Source organism: Impatiens glandulifera, chromosome 1 (assembly GCF_907164915.1).
Source record: "Impatiens glandulifera chromosome 1, dImpGla2.1, whole genome shotgun sequence".
Taxonomy (NCBI): domain Eukaryota; kingdom Viridiplantae; phylum Streptophyta; class Magnoliopsida; order Ericales; family Balsaminaceae; genus Impatiens; species Impatiens glandulifera.
The window spans coordinates 63,409,092-63,434,061 of NC_061862.1; the positions used below are offsets into that span (position 1 = coordinate 63,409,092).

At 34.6% G+C, this 24,970-nt stretch overlaps 1 pseudogene; it reads right to left on the reverse strand.

Annotated features, from left to right (window-relative positions):
• Positions 1-14,616: 14,616 nt before the first annotated feature.
• Positions 14,617-15,158, reverse strand: LOC124929988 (annotated as a pseudogene).
• Between the last annotated feature and the right edge of the window lie 9,812 nt (positions 15,159-24,970).

The window sequence follows — 24,970 nt, forward strand, 5'->3', positions numbered from 1 at the left end:
ACGGCATCGTCAAAACCGAGGGGTTTATTTGAAAACCTTCGGTTTTGACCAATTTTTTTTTTTAAAATGGGGTAAAAACCGAAGGTTTTCAAATAAACCTTCGGTTTTTACCCCTCATTAAAAAATCTGATTTTTTTTTCTAAGTATGGGAATGGGTAAAAACCGAAGGTTTTCAAATAAACCTTCGGTTTTAGCCCCTCATTAAAAAATCTGATTTTTTTTCTAAGTATGGGAATGGGTAAAAACCGAAGGTTTTCAAATAAACCTTCGGTTTTTACCCGGGTAAAAACCGAAGGTTTTCAAATAAACCTTCGGTTTTTACCCCTCATTAAAAAATCTGATTTTTTTTCTAAGTATGGGAATGGGTAAAAACCGAAGGTTTTCAAATAAACCTTCGGTTTTAGCCCCTCATTAAAAAATCTGATTTTTTTTCTAAGTATGGGAATGGGTAAAAACCGAAGGTTTTCAAATAAACCTTCGGTTTTAGCCCCTCATTAAAAAATCTGATTTTTTTTCTAAGTATGGGAATGGGTAAAAACCGAAGGTTTTCAAATAAACCTTCGGTTTTTACCCCTCATTAAAAAATCTGATTTTTTTTTCTAAGTATGGGAATGGGTAAAAACCGAAGGTTTTCAAATAAACCTTCGGTTTTAGCCCCTCATTAAAAAATCTGATTTTTTTTCTAAGTATGGGAATGGGTAAAAACCGAAGGTTTTCAAATAAACCTTCGGTTTTAGCCCCTCATTAAAAAATCTGATTTTTTTTCTAAGTATGGGAATGGGTAAAAACCGAAGGTTTTCAAATAAACCTTCGGTTTTTACCCCTCATTAAAAAATCTGATTTTTTTTTCTAAGTATGGGAATGGGTAAAAACCGAAGGTTTTCAAATAAACCTTCGGTTTTAGCCCCTCATTAAAAAATCTGATTTTTTTTTCTAAGTATGGGAATGGGTAAAAACCGAAGGTTTTCAAATAAACCTTCGGTTTTAGCCCCTCATTAAAAAATCTGATTTTTTTTCTAAGTATGGGAATGGGTAAAAACCGAAGGTTTTCAAATAAACCTTCGGTTTTAGCCCCTCATTAAAAAATCTGATTTTTTTTCTAAGTATGGGAATGGGTAAAAACCGAAGGTTTTCAAATAAACCTTCGGTTTTAGCCCCTCATTAAAAAATCTGATTTTCTTTTCTAAGTATGGGAATGGGTAAAAACCGAGAGATATATTTAAAACCTTCGCAAATACACATCAAAACCGAAAGTTAATTTTATAACTTTCGGTTTTAAGACTACCTAGTTTGTTCAATTATTTTGTTTTTAACCCACTAATCTTAACTTCTAACTAATATAATCAATTTCGTGTTGTATTTTAAAATTTAATATTGGGTTTCATGTTCACATATTAATGATTGTGTTTGATTATTATAGAGAAGTCTATATGAATGTTCATGTTTGATTATCTTATGAATGTAGGTAATGTTTGATCAAATGGATTGTGCAATATTTTGAATACATCAAATGTGGTAAATTAATATTGTTATAGGTCATTAGAAGGTGAAAAACCAAAGAATTGAACCTTTTGTCAAGTGATAATTCCGAAAGTTATATAATTAACTTTCGGAAATAACCATCAAAAACGAAAGTTTTCTATAAACTTTCGGATTTTACATTTCTCAAGAACGAGGGTTTTATATAAACCCTTCGGTTTTGATGTAAATTTCCGAAAGTTAATTATATAACTTTCGGAATTATCATTTCACAAAATTGTAAAATTCATTGGTTCTCTACCTTCCAATCTAGACTCCTAAATAATATAATCAAGTGTGTGTTTTTATTTTCAAAATTTTAATTGTCTTTAATGTTAAAATGTTTATGAATGTGTTTGATCATATATAGAAGTGTATATGAATGTTTATGTAGGATTATCCTATGTATTTGTGTAATGTTTGATCATATGGATTGGGAAATGTTTTAAGGATATCAAATGTGTTAAATTAATGTTGTTCAACGTTATTAGAAAGTGAGAATTCAAATAATTTAACAAGTTCTCATGTTGTAAAACCGAAAGTTAAATATATAACTTTCGGAAATATGCATAAAAAACGAAAGATTTACCAAAGCCTCTCGTTTTTGTGTATTTAAATTTAATTCTAAAAATGTATTTAAACATTAAAAACCGAGAGTTATATTAAAACTCTCGGAATTCTAACATTAAAAACCGAGAGTTATATTAAAACTCTCGGAATTTAAACATTATAAAACCGAGAGTTGTATATAAAACTCTCGGGTTCTATAAGGGTAAAACCGAGAGTTTTACACAAAACCCTCGGTTTTTAAAAATTGTAAAACCGAGAGTTCTTTATATAACTCTCGGAAATTACATCCTAAAATTATAACGCCTCTTCCTCTTCTCTTTCCCGATTTCATTTTATTTCTTCTCCTTTCATCTCCTCCGCCGCCCTCTTCTCTCTCCCCGACGAACAAGCAGACCACCGAACATATTGCGCCGCCGCCCTGCCGAACACCTTGCGCCGCCGCCCTGCCGAAGACCACCGAAGCTGTTGAAGAATCGCCATCTGCCGCCGCCGCCGAATCTTGAAGAAGCTCTGCCGCCGCCGCCGCAGCCCTGCAAGGTTAGTTTAGGGTTTTATTTTGAAAGTAGGTTAGATTAGTGCAATTAGGTTAGATTAATTTTAGATTCTTGTTAGATTTTTCAGATTAGGTTAGATTATTGTTAGGTTTTTGAAATTAGGTTAGATTGAAGTTAGATTTTTGTTAGATTGTTGCAATTAGGTTAGATTATTGTTAGATATTTGTTAGATGTTTGTTAGATTTGTATGTTAGGTATTTTGTTTGATATTAGGTTATTTGTTTGATTTTAGGTTATATTTGTTTGATTGGGTTTAAAATTTGGTTGATTTTGGTTAGTTTAGGTTTTATTGAATTGTTACATTAGGTTTAAATTTGGTTGATTTTGATTAGTTTAGATTATGTATTGGATTTGATTTTTGTAATTGGTTGTTGGATTTGGTTTTAGGTTATATTGAGTTTGGTTGTATGATTTTGTTAGATAATGTTATATTAGGTTGAAAATATGTTTGATTTTGGTTAGTTTAGGTTTTGGATTGATTATTTTATTCAATTGATTTGATATATGTTCGGTTGAATGTTTGTTGGTTTGATTGTTAATTAATTGAGGTTTGATTTAGGTTAGATATGATTGAAGTTTAAGTTAGAATTTTAGGTTAAAATTTTGATTTTGGCTAGATCGATGTTTGATTGGAGTTTGATTCGATTAGATTTATTGGTTTGAATATTTGGTTATATTAATGTAGGTTAGGAATTTAAGCCGCCCGCTGCCCGCTCGTCGATCTACATTCGCTGCTCTTCTTCGTCGATCTATTTGTGCAAGGTTAGTTCTTGTTGGTTTATTATATGGTTAGGTTAGTTTCATGTTTGATTTATGTTAGATTTAAAGTATGTTAGATTAGGTATTATGTTAGATTAGGTATTATGTTTGATTTATGTTAGATTATGTTAGATTATGTTAGATTATATATGTTAGATTAAATTAGGTTTGAAATGTGTATGAATGAAATAAGGTTGAATTATAATTTAAATAGGTTGTTAATTGTGTATGAATGAAATAATGTTAGAATATATGTATGTTTAGATTTAAGTTAGATTTATGTTAGGTTTTATTATTATTTGTTTATGTGTAATTTTGGTTGGATAATGATAGATTAGTTAGAAATTATGTTAACATTATGTAATCCTAATTAATTTAGACAAATTTAAGTAAATAATAAGGCGGGTTGTTTTCCATTTTATTAGAAATATGGAAGTACCCGATAAAAGCTGGATGACCTTACGTCGAGATCATCCAGATTACGAGGAAGGTGTTGACAAATTCCTTGAGTATGCTGTTCGGAATACATCCCGACAAACTGTGAAATGTCCCTGCGTGAAATGCCTGAACACGCCATTTATGGAAATAGACGAAGTGAAGACTCACCTCATCGTTTATGGAATAAATATCCATTATGAGTATTGGTATTTTCATGGAGAAAAGAGACGTACTACTCAAGTGGTTAATGAAGATGTCGATGAAGATGCCGATGACTACGATGATGATGACGACGATGATCAATCGGAGGATGCCGTGCCGGAATTCAACGATCCGATACAGGAGATGAATAATACAGTTAATGAACAGGTCAACGAAGAACGTTATATGCACGAATTTATAAACGATATGTTCCCCAACGTTAATGACGTCCCGACCAACGATGAACCAGTCGAAGATGCGCATAGATTTTATAAATTGCTTGATGATTGCAAACGGCCATTGTATCAAGGTGCTCGAATAACGAAAGCATCGGCACTACTGAAACTACTTCACATAAAAAATGTATGTCAATGGACGAATTCTTCGTTCGATATGTTGCTGCGTCTGCTTAAAGACTACATATTACCGATTGACGCTCAATTGCCAAACTCGTACTACGAAAGTAAAAAATTCATTACTGATATCGGGCTAAAATATGACAAGATAGACGCATGTAAGAACAACTGTATGCTATTTTGGAAGGACGACATAAATGAAGATTCTTGCAGAGTTTGCGGTCTTTCAAGATGGAAAGTCGACCAAACAAGTGGGACAGTTCGGGAGAAGCAAAACGGGAAATTCATTCCAAAAAAGGTGTTGAGATATTTCCCTTTAATACCAAGACTGCAAAGACTATACATGTCCTCAAAAACGGCTCCAATGATGAGATGGCATAAAGAAGGAAGAGTTGACAGTGATACGTTGAAGAGTGTTACTAATTAGCATTCGATCTATTTGCAGAGATTATAACAACGAGTCAAGTGGAGAAACGTTTGCCGCATATTTCAAACATCGAGTGAGTAAATTACAAACCATATATCCTAACTCTTTTTATTCATATTAACAACTTCATTTCGGATACATATATAGGTCGCCCATTTAACAGAAATGAACGACATATCAAGAGACCTCAAGATCTTAGGAGAAGGTCCAAGTATGTACTCGTCTATGTATGTTTGGTGTAAAGTAAACGGATTCAAATTCTGTACAGAAAAACACGACGAAGGTTTGACAACTCAAAATAGTGGGGTGGTTGTTGAGGGGTACAACGGTTCTGAAACTATGTCATACTACGGAGTTTTGACGGATATAATCGAATTACAATATTATTCTCACAAACGAGTTGTTTTATTCAAATGTAAGTGGTTTGATACACACTCGGGGGAACTAGGAGTGAAAGTGGATAAATATGGCTTCGTAAGTGTAAATGTAAACCGAATTTTGAAAACGCAAAGTCAAGACCCGTATATATTGGCGAGTCAAGCAAAACAAGTATTCTACGCCCCTGATATGTCAGCCCGACCCGGTTGGAAGATTGTGACAAAAATAAAACCGCGGTTTACAAACATATAGTTCATATTAATTAATTAGGTAGATTTAATTATGTTTTTAACTTTATATTCATTTTTATTACTACTTTATTTCAAGTATTCACTCATTTTTATTAATGGTGTGAATTAAGAATGTCTGAAGGTCCTAAAACAGTTTGGAAGAGTATGAGGAAGACACCCAAGAAATTGGATAAGAGTTACCAAAACCTACTTGCCCAATCCGAGACGTTAAAGCAACGAGGATCGTCTTCGAGAGACCAACCACCGATTCCTGTGGTCCCGATAGCTACTGCGCCTCCCCGAACATACGAGTCTGAAGACGATATTGATGACATCGCAGAGTATATAGAGAGCACATTCGCTGCTGATAACCTGCCTACCGATGAGGCTGAAGACGAGGGTCTTGAGGAGCCTATCGAGGAGCAGGATGACGAGGAGGAGCACGGGACCACTCCAGACCCATCATCGACAGGTATTTCGTTTACAAATTAGTTAGTGTTTCAATTGATTGACATATTTAATTAAGATTTTGATAATTTCGAAGAATCTTCTGCCCGCAAGAGACGGGGGAAGAACAAGAATATTGCGCTGTCTAAGAGGCTAGCGGGGACGAGGATCCCTCTAACGTTTAGAGAGAAGGATGGGAGGCCAGGCGGTACAGACGTGGGAAGGACACTGTGGTCTAGACATGTGGGGTCGATTATCCGGAGCCCCGCAGCCGTCTCACACCGTCTTCTCAAGTGGAAGGCTTTAAGTGCAGACCAATTGGATTCACTGTGGACTGCTATCAAGGTTAATAATTATTACTTGATTATACATTACGTCATGAAATAATTATTTTTCACATTTGGATGTTATTTTTTTCAGGATCCGTTCGAAGCGACTAATGGTGACATTGACTCTTTTCGAACGAGGGGGTTGGGACACGCCAATCAGATATGGGATAGATGGCGGTCGGATTTGAACAAGAATTATATCCGCGTCCACAATGGAGACGAGGCGGCGGTACTGGCTAATCCTCCACCGGACTACGATCGAGATGATTGGGAGTTTGTGTGTCGCAACCATTTCTTCACAGAAACGTTTAAGGTACGGTTTCATAATTCAAATAAGAGTTGATATTAATTAATCTAACTTCATTTGTTATTTCAAATACAGAGACACAGTACTACAAATATGAAGAATCGGAAGAATCTGAAATTCCCACATCGAATGGGAAGTAGACCGTTTGCACAAATTGAAGACGAGTTGGTAAGTACATTATTTGTAATAACTTAATATAAAGATTGTTATTAATTATATAAATCATTTATTTCAACAGGCGATTGAAATGGGACGGCAACCGTCTGTAATTGAAGTATTCAAGAGGACCCGTACACCAAAACCGACACAAGAAAACCCAACACCCGTCCCGGACGAACACGTGCAAGAGAAAATTGTAAGTGAATTGAATATGCCTAGTTTTTTATTATAGAAATGAGATTTTATTTTAATTGTGCAGGCTGAGATGGAGGAGGTTGTTAGTAACGAACCGGGAATATCTGATTTTGAATTGACGGAGAGGGTGTTCGGACAACAAAAACACGGGGTCGTCTTCGGAATGGGATCAGGCGTCCGACCCACACACTTTCGTGAGGATCGTCGTAGTGGAAACAGTTCACAGCGAAACAATGAGCGATTGTTAGAAGATAATCAAATAATGAAGCTCAAGCTGGAGGAACTGGAGAAGAGAGATGAAGAAAGAAGGCAGAAAATGGATGAAATGCAATTGGAAAAGCAAGAAATTGTGGAAAGAATGGAGAGGGAGAAGTTAGAGATTACCCAAAAAATGGAGAGGGAGAAGTCAGAGATTACCGAAAAAATGGAGAGGGAGAAGTCAGAGATGAACGCGAGAATGGAGAGAATCGAATTATATATGAGGCAACAACCACCTCCTCCCCCCACAAGCTAAGGTTGTTTCGATTATGAACATGTTTTCATTATAGTATTTGAACTTATAACAGATTGTTCGGAATATTTGTTTGGTTTCGAATTTTGTAATGTTCACGATCAATTAATGTGATCGTTTAATGTATGCTGCATTTCTTTTATCATTAATATATTGGTTTGGCTGAACAGGTTTTGGTTATGTTTTGGTTGCGAGCAAAATAATCCGCACATTTTTAAAAATTTAGGGGAAAAAACCGAAAGTAATATTGAAATCTCTCGGTTTTTCTCTTTTTGAAAAAAACGAGAGATATTAGAAACCTCTCGGTTTTAAGCCAATGAGAAAACCGAGAGTTATATGACAAACCCTCGGTTTTTATCCTTAAGAGGAAAACCGAGAGTTATTCACAAAACTTTCGGTTTTCCTATTCGGGTAAAACCGAGAGTTTTCATATAACTTTCGGTTTTCTTGAAAAGGAGAAAACCGAGGGTTTTGCAAAGAACTCTCGGTTTTAACCGAAGAGGAAAACCGAAAGTTTTGTATATAACTCTCGGTTTTCCTCTTCGGGTAAAACCGAAAGTTCTTTGCAAAACCCTCGGTTTTTCCACACAGAGAAAAACCGAAAGGTCTGTATAAAACCCTCGGTTTTTCCAAAAAGAGAAAAACCGAAAGTTCTTGTAAAACCCTCGGTTTTTTAAAAAAGAGAAAAATACGAAAGTTTTCATATAACTCTCGGTTTTTCTCTTTATGGAAGTCCCGAGAGTGTCAATAGCGAGGGATGGCGAGGGTTACTAAAACCTTCGGTAAGGTGTCTTCACCGAAAGTTATAGGGTCAAAACCGAGAGTTTTAACTCTCGGTTTTGACCCTTTTTTCACCAGTGGATATTAGAAGCCAATACTAATATATTTTGTTTAGTTCTAAAAAAATCATTTTTATAGAAAGATAGAATAAATGTTGAATAAACTAACAAGAATATAGAAATATTGGATGAGGGTACGTGTTCAAAAGACATCTCCTTAATACATAATTCATTGTATCTAAATATTTACAAATATAGTCCATATATATATATATTTTATTAATACATTTATCTTCCAATAAATAAATAAATAAATAACTTTATGATAAAATATTATAATCATTATTTGCTCAAACAAAGATAATTGAAAATGAAAAAGTTTATAATTAAGAGATTACAATGAACATAACTCAATGAGAGAAGATTTATTTATCCTTTTTATTCTAACAAGCTAATACAAATATGAAATCACTGGTTTACGACACAAAGGACAAGAACTGCTTCTAGTCATCCAATTGATAATACAACGATGGTGAAAGACATGGTTGCAATGCAACATCTTATTAATCTCGACTCCAACATTAAATTTCTCGAAACAAACCACACATGTTTCTCTCCTTTCACTTTCTGACGCCGTTGACTTAGTGTCATGCATGATCTTGCATATATCGTATTTTAACCAACAATGCATGAAAAAACGACACTTGGTCCAACTTTGCCTAAAAAGGTTGTTAATGCAGTTTTCTACCTCTGTCCTTGCATCCAATTGAACGTCTGATTTTTTGAGCCATTCATTAACATAAGATGGCACATCATTTCGAAGAATGTGTTCGAAATAAATCCAAACTTTTGGGCCAATCTCAACCCCATCAGTAATCAATTCGCCTCCTATTGAACGACTAAACTCCCCCCTCATGTTTACCAAACAAACAAGCACACTGTACTTGGGTAATTCATTACCCATAGAGGTACTGTTATCCTCGTACTGAACGCTTACATAGATGTGGTGGTAAGTTGGCGGTGCAACTGGAATATGTATCGCCATATCCAAAAGAGCAAGAGATTTCTATATAGATCTAGAAGAACAATTGAGGATCGATTGATAGGTTATAAATGGGAGATAAGAAAATAATATGACTTAGAAGAGAGTGAATACATGTGAATATGTGATTGTTCAACCAGGACAAGTTATTTATATCTATGCTTAGTGGAATACAAAGTAAATGCAATTTTCAATCTGTTCTATTTTATTTTACATTTATTTGCTTAGATTGTTATAATCTAAGACTTTATACAAAAAAATATATTAAAAAAAGTTTGTTTATCAATTGTTTTACCCTTTAAGGTGGTTGTGAATTAAATTAAATTTGGATTTATTTATAAATATATTTTTATATCTCACCTAACATGAGTTTTGATACTTTTTAAAATATTGATTGTTTATCTTTTTATCTCTTTTTTTGTGTGAATGAACTTTGACTTAAATTAGATTACAATAATCTTGTGAGGGTCCAGAATTTTGTATTGACATTAAATATTATGATACTATCTTCTTCATTTTTGAGACAAAATTCCATATTTACAAAATAGTTAGTTTAAGGAACAATTATTATTTTAGAAAGTCTTAGCAAAAAATAAGAGAAATTTTTAGAAAAATTAGGATATTATACAGGCATGAATGACCCGTGTACCCTATAAAAAAATGAGATTAAAATTCAGTTATATGATTATTAATTGGTTTGGCTTCATTTAATCAATGAGTATTTTGATGAAAATTTGACTAATACAATTCACTATTATTAAGTTGATTTACTTCATGTATAATTGTCTTTGTCGTTTCGATGTGTGTTTGTTTTACTAACTCATATAATATTTAAATTGTCATCATTGTTCTTTGAATAATATATGTTTAGTTATTAATGTGTTAATTTATAATTTGATCGTTTATAACACTATATTAAGTACTTTTCAAGTAATTTGTTATAAATAATTATCTTGTATTACTTCACTTACTTTGTAGTTTGTGATCACTGTTCCTTGAAAATGTATATATAATTAGTTATTAATATGCTAATAACAAATATGATTTTGTAATCTTTTATAATATTTTAGTAAGATCATTTCAAATAATCTATTATAAATAATGCTAGTTTTATTATTTCAGATATTGTGAACGATACATGCATGGATAGTTATTAATGTGGTAATAAGTTATAACAATCATATTTTGTGTTTATAATAAGAATTTTCTAATCATCTATTAGAAATTATGTTAATTCAATTTATATGGATTAATTATTAATTTGCTAATAACAAGTATATTTTTGTTTAAACATTATAGTAAGAACTTTTCAAATAATTTATTATTTATCATAAGTCACATACTATATAGATTCATCATGGTTATTTGAATGATATATAGTTAGTTATATATAAATTCATCATGGTTATTTGAATGATATATAGTTAGTTATTAATTTAATAACAATCATAATTTTGTGCTAATAATATTCTCGTAGTATATAACATTATAATAAATTCTTTTTAAATAATATTTTATTATTCGACTATGTAGCTTGTGATCACTAATGTTAATTACTTGAATATATATATATATATATATATATATATATATATTATATATATATATGGTTAGTTATAAATATGTTAATAATAATTACATTTTTATCATTTATACAGTTTGTGATCACCGTTCTTAAATAATATATATGGTCAGTTATTAATTTGCTAATAATCCTAATATTTTTTCCGTTTATAACATTATAGCAAGAATTTTTTAAATAATTTATTTGATTGATATATGATTAGTTATTAATTTGCTAACAACAATCATATTTATGTCGTTTATAACATTATAGTAAAAAAATTTTAAATAATCTTTTATTACGTCACTTACTATATAGTTTTTTATCATTGATTTGTCGTTTATAACATTATAGCAAGAACTTTTCAGATAATCTATTATTAGGCCACTTACGTAGTTGTGATTATTGTTTCTTCAATTCTATATGACTATTAATATGCGAGTAACAATCATATTTTTATCGTTAGTTAGTACGTAATAACTTTTCAAATAATCTGTTTATATATTATAAACGATGTTCTGTCACCTTTGTGATCATTCTTCCTTAAAATGATATATGCTTACATTACAAAATGATCATTTAGTTGCTAATTTGGAGTTAAAAAACGATTAGTTTAGTTATTATATGTTGTATATAATAATGATTGTAATGCATATGTAGGCCTACAAATTGATGCAACTTTATACTTACATACATATATATATTTTTTAAACTTATTTATTTTAAATGTTGATTTTATTAAAAATTAAGATTAGAGTGTATTTGTTAGTTTTATTTGATAATTGATACATTAAATTTTAGAATAGGATTCATTTTTTAAATAATAAACTAAATTATAGTGTGATATATATATATATATTATTTTATATCTAAATTAAATTTCTTTTTGAAAATCATGGTTTATTATAGATAATTTAAATTACAATGTTTGTACTTAAAGTTAATTAAAGATTATTTTATGAATTATAATCAAAATGGTGTTATATATATATATATATAATAAATATGTAATTTTTAAGTTAAGGCGATTATGTTTATTATTATTATTATTATAACTTAAAGGTTTTTTTTTATTATTTATTTTAGGTTGTTTTAAGTGAGAATCAAATCATTTTTAACGACACGCGCAAAATTTGTCGTCGCCGAATGAGCTCAAATCCAAAATTTTAGGGTTAATATTCATCTCTTATTGTCGTTAGGCTAGAAGAGATTATTCTTATTATTATTATTATTTTAAGTTAAGGCGTTTATTATTATTATTATTATTATAAATTAAGTGTGTTTTTTTATTATTTATTTTAGGTTGTTTTAAGTGAAAATCAAATAACTTTTAACTTTAACGATGAAAGGAGATTGTATTGAAGAGGATGATGAGTATTGTTGTTTCTCATTTTGAATTCTCTCTTTGTACGAGTCCACTCTGATTTTTTATAAATAATTTTTCTGAGAAATTGAGGGCTTTTACCTTTGTTATCTTCAACTTCTGTGTTTTTGTTTCCTTTTCTTTGACTTTAGTTTCAGACTCCACATCGGTTTTAGAATCTTCTTTATCGACTTTTGAATTCTATGTTTCAGCTTTGAAATTCTAGGTGTCTTCCTCTTGAGTTTCCTCAACAACAACTTGAGGTTCATCTTCCATTTTCATCTTGATCCTTCACATTACATAAAATTTTCTTTTCTTCTTCACCTTAATACCTTTTACTTTCTTTCCTTCACCGTTTTCATTTTTCCCAAAATCCTTCTTACTTTCTTCTACAATTGTTTGATCTTTGAGTTTAGCCTCCTCTGTTTCCTTTTTTTTTCTTTTCTACTTCCTAAGTTTTCTGCTCTTCTTCTTTAGCTTTATCACATTTATTGTGCAGGAAAGTTTTACAGAAAGTACACCTCTTTAGTTTCTATTTATAAGAGATCTCCATGACATTGTGCTTTTATTTTCTGTCAACAACTGTCATTTTCATTGGCATGACACTTCTAGAATGCACTTCAATGCTAATTCTAGCAAATGACAAGTGCTCTCCTCCTTCAGTTATTGGGTCCATATATAATGGTGTACCTGCAAAATGACTAATTGCTTCTGCATTGTACATGTGGGCTAGAATGTTCTAGAGCTTGAACCAAATTTGGGATGTTTTCTTTGGTTTTCTTTGTAGATTCATCTATTCTAACTACTTTTCCAGCTTCATGCAATTTGATCCTATGTAAGTATGCCATTTCTCCAAAATTTCTCTTAAATTTGAGCCCTTTTTGAATTGCAGGAAGTAGAGATCATGTATATTTGCAGAAACTTTTTCAAGACCTTTTCTCCCCACTATTTAATTAAAGCTTCTTTGGTAGATGAGAAAGATACTCTGTTTTTCCCAATGAAGTTTCCAACCACTACAAACTTCTTGTCTTCAATATATTTATCCTCTACTTTAGAAGGCAGTTTGAATTCAAAAGGAGAGTTGAGTACCTCTACCTTTGTTTGGATATCCCCCAAGTAGAGTTTTCCTTTGTAGGTATGATCTTCAGATTTCTTTTCTGCTTTATTCTTCCATACCTTGTTGACTTTCCATGTTGAATTACTCCCGATAGTGTAGGACTTGGATTTGGGAGCCTTCATCAACTCTTACATTGTATCAACTGACCATTTAACTATCTTTTCATATTCTTCTTTCTTCAGCAACTTCCAGTCCTAGAGATAATGAATATTGATTTGGACTGTTATTTGTTGAGTATTCTCTTTACTGATTGTGATTTCCCCCTTCTTAGGATACTAATGAGTTTGGTAATCTTGTTTTTAAGACCAAACAGGTTGGCTCTTTCATTATAACCAACCTTCCATACTCCCTCTTTGTTGCCCTGTTTTCCTGCATTCATATCTACAAAAATTTCTGCAAGATCTGTTGATTTAATATTATTTTCCTCCTTCTTTTCTTAGATAACTTCATCAACTATCCTCTCAATCTCTTTACCTGCAACGTTCTTAATTTCTCCCAGAATAAACTCTCTTACTTCTTTAGATTTATTATTTTTGTTCTTCCCCTTCCCCATGATAGCAGAAATAGAGTAATAGAATAAGTAATTACAGAAACCCTACGAGATGATCACAAATAAACTACAATCGAGGGAAAATTCCAGCAGCTCAATGCACAAGAAACCCTAGATTAGAAACACTTAATAGCTGACTTACGACGTAAGACTATATCGTGCCGCAAGTGCCAATCGTGTTGTGACGCATGTGCCTATCGTGCCGCCCGTGCTGATTGTGATGTATCACCTGTGCCGATCGCGCTTCCTTTAATTAATGGTGATTCTGATGTTGATTTGATGACTTACGACAATAATACCTTTATTTTAGTCCAATAGGGAGGAACGCCTTAACGTTTGCGGCTGTCCTTTTAATTTTTATCTAACTTAATAAGAAAATATATTAAATTTGGCCCAATAGTTGTCTCAAGAGTCTAGATAGACTTTATTAATAATTTTTTACTAGATTGTACCGGTAACAATTTATTTATTTTTTTTAAAAAAAGGTCTATGTACATTAAAAATGGAAAAATCGTCTAAGAACAAACACAAATTTTAGATGAAAAAAAAATTAAAATAAAAAAGTACTTTACAGTTATTAAAATCGTAAATTCTCAAAAAAACGATCAACTTTCCGACAAATTTTACTGACTAAATAAATTATACAAAATGTATACACATAGTGGATGCATATTGTTTCCAAAATAAAGAAATGGAAGTCAAACTGGTTTATTCGTATGTTTTTTTTTAAAAAAACTATACAGTTATTGTAAAATATAAATCTCTTGCTTAAATATAAAGTAGCAACCAATAACGTTATTTTGTTCCATGATTAATAGCTCTTTAAACCTTCCTACTTTCTAAATCAATAGCAGATTGATCTTTGAAATTGGGCATGCCCTCAGCTTGAACTCCATCCCCACAAATGAGAAACTGATTACCAATTATAAATGACCCAGATGCACGGATTGCAATTCCATCTTGCCCATGACCTTTGCACTGAAGCTTTTCCACAACATGCTAGCTTCTCTGGAGGTCAATCTCCAGCTAATGTACTCCTTAAATCCGTCAAACTTGGGAAGATCTCATTCGGGCCACCATATTCTTTGCCAGCAAAGCTAGTCAAATTAAATTATTGACAATCTTTGTATTAGATCAAGATTTACAAAACCAACATGTTTCCAAACCTCTGCTGCTTACCACAAAAACTTAAAAAGCATGGACTTTAAAAAAAATATACCTGAGAAGTGATTGTTCACTGTACAAGGTCTTCATATTCGGCCAGAGACTATCTGGTCCATTGAAGAGCGAGTAATAATGAATCGTTAGCATCTGGAAAGAAAAAACAATACATAGCATTAGTAGCAAGGTACACACGAAACTTTAAGTGGTATATTTTTTCTATTTTATTGGTTAGCTCACATAAATTCAATGCAAAGAGAAAAAACTCACATCCGCTGGTTCCTTCATTTTCTGAACAGGATCAACAATGTTCCGAACAAATGCAGCCAAGTCCATCTCTGTATCCTTGTACTTTGTGATGAAAGGATGCGAAAGAAGCGGTGTGGTTATACCAAACATCACATTTAAATGTTATCCCAGCATGAGCTTATGACTTGAACGATATTAAAAATATAAAAAATCAACTTCTCTTGCAAGTAAAACAACTTGGAGGTTTTGTTTGATATACGGCTAGTTATTAATATGATAGTAAAATCATTTTTTTATTCTTAGATAGTTCGTAACAACTTTTCAAATAATCAATTATAAATGATGTTTATTTTATTATTGTCACGTTTGTGATCATTCTTTCTTAAAATGATATATGGTTACATTACATTCTAAAATCATTTAGTTGCTAATTTTGAGTTAAAGTACAATTAATTTAGTTATTATCTGTTGTAATAATGTGTTAAGCTTTAAACTATAACCGAGCCTTTCAAGTTCTTTAATTCAAGAAACGAGTTCTTGGATGATCGGGGCCGATGGTGGAATTCAATACTCAAGCGCAGCGGACATAGAATGAGAAAAGAATTCGAGGTTAAGAAGAGAAGAGCCGAAGGTGAGAAGAGAAATACCACTAGATTACACCTAGTAGTCCAAGAAGGGGGATGAGGGCAGAGAGATAACTTAGAGCACCAAGTTCCAAAATATTCAATTCATGCCCCAAAAAGTGGGGTGGGCATCAGCATTTAAAGAGGCTGATTTACCCAAAAGTATTCGGTTACAACTACTTCTAACATGACAGAATTCGGTTTCAAGAGAAATAAGAGAGAAAGGAAACAAAACAGAATTATTCCATAAAAAAACATAAACTGGCCCATATGCACACTTGGGCCGAGAGACAGGTGCATAAAATATTGTAGGACCGAGGTTTTTGATGAGCAGACCATAACATAATCTCCCCCTTCGAGGTTCGTCGCCCTCGACGAAAAGAACGTGGACTGGTCAGCCTCTAATACGCATCTTTAACTTCAAAACTATTGCTTCGGTCGGGCTTCAGAATATTCAGCAAGCTTCGCCGCATAGGACCGGTCATCTTAAAAATCTTTCGGCAGAATCGTTTCAGTAGTGGAGCTGGTCGGGTCCTCGCCATTCCGCCCATGTCTGGAATTTCTGTGCACCCAACGTTGAGTTTTTCATTGATTAGAGCTGACATTTGTTGCTGCAATGTCTCCAGCGCCTGGTGTAAAAATAATTTCTTCCAACTTCGATTAAACTCCATACTTAGCTCAAAAATCCAGGCCAAGTCTTTTTCCCAAACCAGCATAACAGCAGCATCGAAGGAGCCATAGCTTCTAATTAGATCGTTAGGAATATCTTCCAAGATCATTGTCGCGAGGGAAATAGTTTGGCCTTCGGGCTTACTCTTTATTTGCATTTTGGCAGCAACATTATATTCATCCTAGGTCTTTTCCATCCGGTTTCCATGTATCAAACTGGTCTGCGACCGAGGAATCCCCTTTTGGACCGTGGTTCTGTCTTACTTCTCATAGGATAGGGTCAACTTTTCAAAGTCCCAAGAAGACGGGCCTAGAGTAATCAGCCATTCAATTCCCAACATAATATCATATTCGTCCATGGAAATTACCTTCATTTCTGTTTGGTATTCATTGACTTCCATCGACCACTTCAAGTCCTTGCAAACACTAGAGCATAACACATTAGACCCGTCGACCACTCTAACTGATTGCACCCGGGTTGCTATGCTTTTGTGGTCTATTTTCTCCAAAATCCTGCTATTGATAAAATTGTGGGTGTTGCCTGTATCGATCAAGATCACTACCGGTAGGTTCCCAATTTTACCAAGAATCTGGAGCGTTTGAAAAGCTTTAGACCTGGTCAAGGCATGTAAGGATATGGCTGGTTCATCCCTTGGCCGAGTAATGAAGGTAGATCATCCAAAATAGGTTCTTGGTCGGGTTCTTGGTTTTCTTGATTGGCCGAAACCATGAATAACTTTGATTTACACCTATGGTTTGGTTGTCATTTTTCATTGCAAGAGTAGCATAGGCCCTTCTTTCTCTTTTCATCCATTGAGGCTGGGTCTAATTGCTTAACATGGCCCTAGTTTGCATTTGAAGTGGACCCATATGATGAATTCTTGAAGTCGGTATTGGTGCTCGGCCCGGCTGTGTTGATATTGGATGGCGTGGGCAGCAACGGTGCTTCAGTGTTGTACAAGTTACCACTGCTCATTAAGGACCGATATGTCGCTTCTTAGACTTTAGCCATGGCCATGGCTTCGTTTAAAGAATTCGGGAATCACAACCTGATGCAGTTCGCAATCTCTTCCCTTAGACCGGACAAGTAGCAATCTATGACGTAGTCCCATGGCATATGTAATAACTTTTGAGAGATCGACATGTACCGGAGATTATATTCTTGAACCGACCCAACCTGTTTTAAATTCATCAGCTGTCTCATTGGTGTGTCATGTATAGAGGGCCCGAATTGAGTCATAAGGTCTCTCTTGAACATGTCCCAAGATAAGGCCTCCATATGATTTCGGTTTTGAAGATATGACCCGTACCACATTCTTGCTTCACCAGAAAAGTGAATGGTGGCAATTTCTAATTTAGTGGCATCCTTAGTTTTTTCCACCCTGAAAAATTGTTCGGCAGATATTAGCCAGCCCTCGACATCCGACCCATCAAACCGAGGAAAATCGACATCGGTTAGCTGATTAGGAGGAGCATAGTGTTGGTCGCGGTTCTGGTCAGGGTGTTGGGGCCTAAATGGTGAAGGATCGTGGCAAGAATTATCATCATAGGGTCTGTGGCGGGGTTCTTGCACATTTCCAGATACCCCGCTCTCAAAGGCTTCCATACGTTCTTCAGCCGCATCAAATCTTCGGTCTATGGCAGCTTGCATCACAGCTGTTTGTTGGGATAGGTTTTCAATAAGGGCCTTGAGCGCATCCATTTCTGATTGCTGCCGAGTTTTTACCATGTTGAGAATCGGTCAGCTCTGATACCAATTGTTAAGCTTTAAACTATAACTGAGCCTTTCGAGTTCTTTAATTCAAGAAACGGGTTCTTGATGATCGGGGCCGATGGTGGAATTCAATACTCAAGCGCAACGAACATAGAATGAGAAGAGAATTTGAGGTTAAGGAGAGAAGAGCCGAAGGTGTGAAGAGAAATACCACTAGATTACACCTAGTAGTCCAAGAAGGGGGATGAGGGCCGAGAGATAACTTAGAGCACCAAGTTCCAAAATATTCAATTCATGTCCCCAAAAAGTGGGGTGGGCATCAGCATTTAAAGAGGCTGGTTTACCCAAAAGTATTCGGTTACAACTACTTCTAACATAACAGAATTCGGTTTCAAGAGAAATAAGAGAGAAATGAAACAAAATAGAATTATTCCATAAAAAAACATAAACTGGCCCATATGCACACTTGGGCCGAGAGACGGGTGCATAAACTATTTTAGGACCAAGGTTTTTGATGAGCAGACTGTAACATATTTCAACCGGTCTTATAGACCGTAACATATTTCGATGGAAGGTGTGTGAATTGAGAGAGAGATCTAGAATTAAAACACCATTAGCTAAGTGATATTCTCCATCTTCTTGTAATTGAACAGAAAGTGTTCTGTTCAATAGTGAGCTAAGTGTGTGTGTAAACTGTATTTGATTCTCATCATATAGTGAAACCTTCGGGTGGTTGGAAGAAGGGGTGACGTAGAAGAGTTTCTCCGAACATTCATAAACTAACTGTTGTGTTCTTCTTTTCTGTCATCTTTTCATATTTCATCTTGTGCTTCAAACCCAAGTAAATAATTCCGCCTTTAATCTGTTTCAAGTGTTTACACAAGTTTGCGTAGAATAGAAAGAGATATTAATCCCTAACAGGAATTCTATCAAACCGTTTTTCATAAGCCTTCATCATTAGTCAGACCCCGTCTCTATTGATATAGCCGATTCTATCAGATTGGTTGAAGATCGTTGTAGTACATTCTTGGGATCTTGTTTGATAAGAAGTAGACATAGCTATTAAAGTGAGTTAATGATTTCCAAGGAGCTGATCATCATGCAGATTTATCTTCTAATGATTTGGATATCTAGGATAATGTGAGGGATATCTGCTCCTAAAAAGGTTGTGTTGGAATTATACCAAAATGGCAATCTGATCTTCTTTAGCAGTCTTCTGCTTCCCAAAAGGGTTTCATCAGACTTATATTAAAATGACAATGGAACAGTCTGATCATGTGAAGGTTCCCTTTTGTAATTACCAAAAAACATTTATGTTGCACTTAAAGGGAAACTGTCGGCTGTTCTTAGTATAAATCTTTCTTGGCATAAAATCGGTTCCGCTTCTTGGATCTGACCGATTAAAGTACTGATCATTTTATCGATCTACCCTTTCTGTAAATAACCGGTGAAGTTACCGTTGTGTGGATTTTACCGATTTTGTGTCTTGTATAAGAACCGAAGATTTTACCGAATAAATTACCAGACAAATTTCCGAAATAATTTACTGGACAAAGATTTTACCGAAAGAATTACCGGTTCTTCTTTGAGAGTAACTAATTAGTTTTATCGATCTTGCTAAGCAGTAAAACCGAATTCTTCTACCGAACCGATCATATTTTTGATTGAAATACCGATTGCGCAACTTTTATGAAACCGGAGATATTACCGGTTAAACCGCTGCTCGGTTTACCGATTCCATTTTATTGCGTATAACTGACCAGTTTTACCAGTCAGTTGATTGAGCGATAAAACCGATTTCTTATTACCGAATCGAACATATAACTGGTTGTTCCTCTTTGATAGATATCCGAACATAATACCGATTTTTAAAACCCAAGGAATAGAATACCGGTTTTGGTTTTATCGATTCTATATTTTCGGTTTTCATAAAAACCGAACTTCTTTGGCTTTCCGAATTCCGTTTATCCTGCACAAACGATGGATTTGGTTAAGTTCTTTTAAATAAATAATTACTTAATAATTATTTATCTAATTTATCTAACAATTTCTCTCTTTTTGATTATTTAAGTTAAATATTCAAAACCTTGTAATCGTTGGCCGATTAAGTTATTTTACTTTCTAACAATTTCTTCATCTTTGATATTTTATCAAAGCCAGTTTGTTTTATGAAAAATGTTTCTTTCAATTTCTCACTTTTTAATTGTCTTAACTTTTAAAATTATCAAAACCAATATTTTAAAAACAAATTATTCATGATGAACTCTTGTTTAATTGATATAATAGAAGGAGTTACGAAAACATAAACCAAATTGTTTCAGTTCCAAAAACTCAAAAAGTAACAACATAGTGAGTAAAAGATAGATAAAAGATTAAGATTTAGTGTCTCCCTCTTTTCATTTTGAGATCGGTTGTGAGAGGTCTTCTGCCATCCATTTTTTAAGAAGCCCAGAGCTGGTTGACTAGCAATGTTAATTTCGACATTTCTTTCATTTGGATGATCATTGTCAATAGAGCTCCCACCACCTCTACGGATTCTCCGGTTTGACCAGTCACTTCGAGGAACAACTTCTTGTGGTGGTGCCTCTACTTGAGGTTGAGATATAATGGGTCATCTCCTTCGAATCAGTGGTATTTCATATTCTTCTTCATCATTGTTCGGTTTTTCAGTCTCCAGATTTTCAGTCTCCGGTTGTGCATTCACCGGTTGTTCAATTTCCGCTGCCATTGACTTTTTGGTTCTTTTTCGTTTAGCCGCTCTAGGCTTCTTGGCGGTAGGTACTTGCACGACCATTTCTTTATTGATTTCCTCCTGGAGTTTTCGTTCAGCTTCTTCATTGACCCTTTTAGCGGCCTTCGCATTCTCATTTTCCTCTTATTGAATTCGACGGGCAGCCTCTTCATGCTCCCTCAACTTTTCAACATCGACAACACTATGAGACTTAACCAGTTCATGGAGCTGTGATGACATGAGTTTAAGGGATGACAGCGTTTTAGAAATAATAGGCTGTATTCGTTCTACTTCCTTCCATACTTGTGCCAATTTTTTATCGTGGGACCTTGATGAAGATGCGCTCTCTCTGAGTACTTCAGTTATTTGGGCTTCCATGGATGCTTGCCATGGGCTAGAGCCTTTTGGATCAACTGCTCAATGTTCACCCTTAGGAATTCTTCAGAAGAGGGTTAGGATGAACCTAGAGCGCGGGATTGAAGAGGAAGTGCCCCATGAGAACTGGCATAAAGAGATATTTTCGTGCAAACCGGTCTTTCAATGTTGTTATCTCTAGTTTTGTTGTGGTCAGTTGACTTACTCGATGGAGATTTGATAGTTTCATTTCCGGTAAGTGATGGGTTGGAATTGGCAGTATTCTTCTCGTCTTCATCGTTGGATTCATTATTAGTTGATTTGGAGGAATGTTCTTTCTCTAATTCGATTCTGGGCTGTTCGGCTATTTCATTATACATCTGTTTGCCCAGTCCAAGGTAATTTTCTTTAACACACGGACCGTGAACATCATAACCGTCAAAAAGTTCTCGTTCCTCGGAGGGGGTCCATGTAGGCTTGGACGATTGACCCTTCTCAAAAGTTGGCTTCAAGATTCCAAAAGTTTGAGTTTCATCCTGGGTAATGTGTTCTTCTTCGACCAGTACAGATTTCGGTGATCCTTTAGACGTGATAGGAATTCCTTCAAACTTAGAGATGGTGGCAAGAAGTTCCTCCATAACAACCTTTAGTTGTATCGTCGTTTAGATTGAGATCCACTTCCCATTGCTCAACCATTGACAACAACACTTTCCTTCTGGCATTTACTTTAACCAAATTGCTCATTGCCAATGCTTCGGGTACCGATGTGGTTTTTGTTAAAGAGAATATCACTTGTTCTAGGTCCAAAAGAGAAGACCACTTATTATCTTCTGGAACATTAGGGAGAACCTCGCTGAAACTCATATCCAGCCTTGCGTTCGCCCACGCATAGAATACGTCAATAGTCTCACTCGCTTTTTCTTCATTCTCCTTAAGGATGAGGTTAATAGTTTTCTCAGTCTCTTCATTGTCTATGCCGGGATCCGGTATTTCATCAACGATTGGAAGGACGATCTGACTGCCATCTCATTTAAGATTGAGTTATTCTCAGTTTCGGTCAGGATCTTCTCCTGATTTCCTTCATCAGTTTGATAGGTAACAGCCATTTATGAATGGTCGGTTTTAGGCATTTTGGACTAATCCTTTTTTGGTGGAGATGATTGATCGATTTTGTCAGCATTATCGTGATCGGTTTCGTCCATCTTTCCAGCTTCATCAACAATATATATCCTGTCGGTTTCAGCTATTCGACTGGTCTCATCAACAACATTTAACCGATCGGTTTTAGTCATCTGATTAGTTTCTACCACAACTTGGTGTATAATGTCCGATACCACCAGTTGAGCTTCTAAAACTGCAAGCCCAATTAGTAGTACAAAAGTGTCTCTCTGAGCAGCAGTAGTAAAATTAACAGTAGACGAAGTTTAAATATTTACCTCAGGTTGACGTATCTCTTATGCTGAGGAAGTCCCACCGGTTTTCTTTCTTCTAGTCATGACTTGGCTACCAATGCTAGCGGTAGATTCTGCAGCATCCTGAAATCTTTGAAGCGATTATCTTCAATCTTCTAGTTTAGGAAACCTTGACCTGTCATCAATTTCTTCGCTAGCTGCTCCTTCGACAGTCAGTCGTTTGACGGGTACTTCGGACATGGACCCTTTAGCCTTGCAAGCCCTAACAAAATATCTCCATGTACTAGCGGAGTTTAGGATTTTGCATTTAGGAAGTGGGGTACCTAGACCAGTAGGAATGTTCAAACGAGTGAGAATCTTCCCGATCTGCAACGCGTATCCGAGACTCATGGTGGACTCAGGAGTGACCCTTTCACATAGAATGCCGAAGAGAACACGCCCCCAGTTGATTCGGTCGCCTCTCATGACATGACCCATCATGTTGAACTTCGATCGAGTGAGATTGTCAAAGTTTCCTCCCTTTGCCTGAATTGCTTTGGACGTTATGTCGCATAGAACCCGGTACTCTCACATCAAGGATTTCTTCTTCTCGTTGAACTGCACTGACATATATGTGTCGAAGAGTATCGTCTGGAGTTGGGATGTTGAGGTACGGGATAGTGCCTTAGATAAGTCTCGGCCCCTCGTTGGAAGTTTTAAGATCTCGGCGAATAGGCTCTCAGAGATAGTAAACTCTACCTCACTTACTTTTGCCTTGATTGCACCGTCCAATAGTTCTGTTGTGTCGAAGAACTCGCGAACAGCCTCCTGATAGTATATCGTCGGTTTGTCAAGAAAATGTTGCAGTCTGGACTCCTCGATGGATTTGATTAACTCCCACATCTCGATCGATCCTGTATGTTTGATGCATTCAAAATCCACTTGCAAAATGTGATTGAACAATGTATTATCTCTTCACATGATGAAGTTCAAGGTTTCGCGAAGAGGAAGAAAGATATGATTTCTAGAGAGAAGGTAGAGCAAAGTGTATTAGGGTTTGCAAGATAAGGTCCGAATCTAAAATCGTGCATTCCTTCCAAATATATAATAAGTTATGCCGGTTAAAAGATCTGTTTCCAAACCGGGTAATGAACCGTCACCCTTTGACATGTGACCCCAACGTTCCCCCCAAAATATGCAAAATTGGCACCTTGTTTGAAAATGAGTCTTTTCCCGAGGTAAGAAATAAAAGTAATCGTTTGTGTCTTAATGATTAACCTTAAAACTTGTGTTTAATGCGATTTATTAAATAACCGGTTTAGGAATGCCGATTTGAAACATTTAATGACTTTTTATTTCATTAACATTCAATACATATAAATTCAACTTAAATAACTTTAATAATATTATGCCAATTTAACAAAAGTAACCAGTTTTTGGACAAAATAACCGGTTTTTCATGAGAACTTAGACTAGAATATTAAAAACGTCTGAACACCCTAGATTCCATCCCTTCTGATCTTATTGACACGTACAAAATTTTCATTTTGTACTATTCTAAGCATCTTAATCAGATTTGGAGTAGCTTAATTTTTAGAAACTAAGAAAATAACCCAAGTATATCTAGAGTAGTCATCAATAATTACCATAGTATAGTTCATTCCTCCTAGACTAGTTACCTTAATAGGTCCGAAAAGATCCATGTGAAGAAATTTTAAGCATTTGCTAGATTGAATGTTTCCCTTACTTTTAAAGATTGATTTAATTTGTTTGCCCATTTAACAAGCAGAACACACTTTATCTTTTAAAAACTTCATATTAGGAATTCCTTGAACTAGTTCCTTAGAGCAAATGTAGTTGATTGTCTAAAAGTATAAGTGATTTAATCTTTTATGTCAAAACAAATTTTGATCATTCTTAGCAATCATGCATACAAATTTAGAACATTTAACTTTTCAGTCTACTTTATAAATGTTTCCTATACTATGCTTTGTTAAAAGAGTACTGCCTTGGTGATTCTTAAGTAAGCATGCTTGTTTTTGAAATTCAACAGTTTATCCTATGTTACACATTTGACTGCTACTAAGCAGGTTAAAATATAAATTTTCAACAAGTAATACATCATTTATCGTTAAGTTGCCATGGACAATCTTACCCCTACCCATAGTCTTGCCCTTAGAGTTATCACCGAAGATGATCTTTGAATCGGACTTTTTCACAATGTTAGTTAACATCTTGTCGTTTCCTGTCATGTGCCTAGAGCATCCGCTGTCCAAATACCATT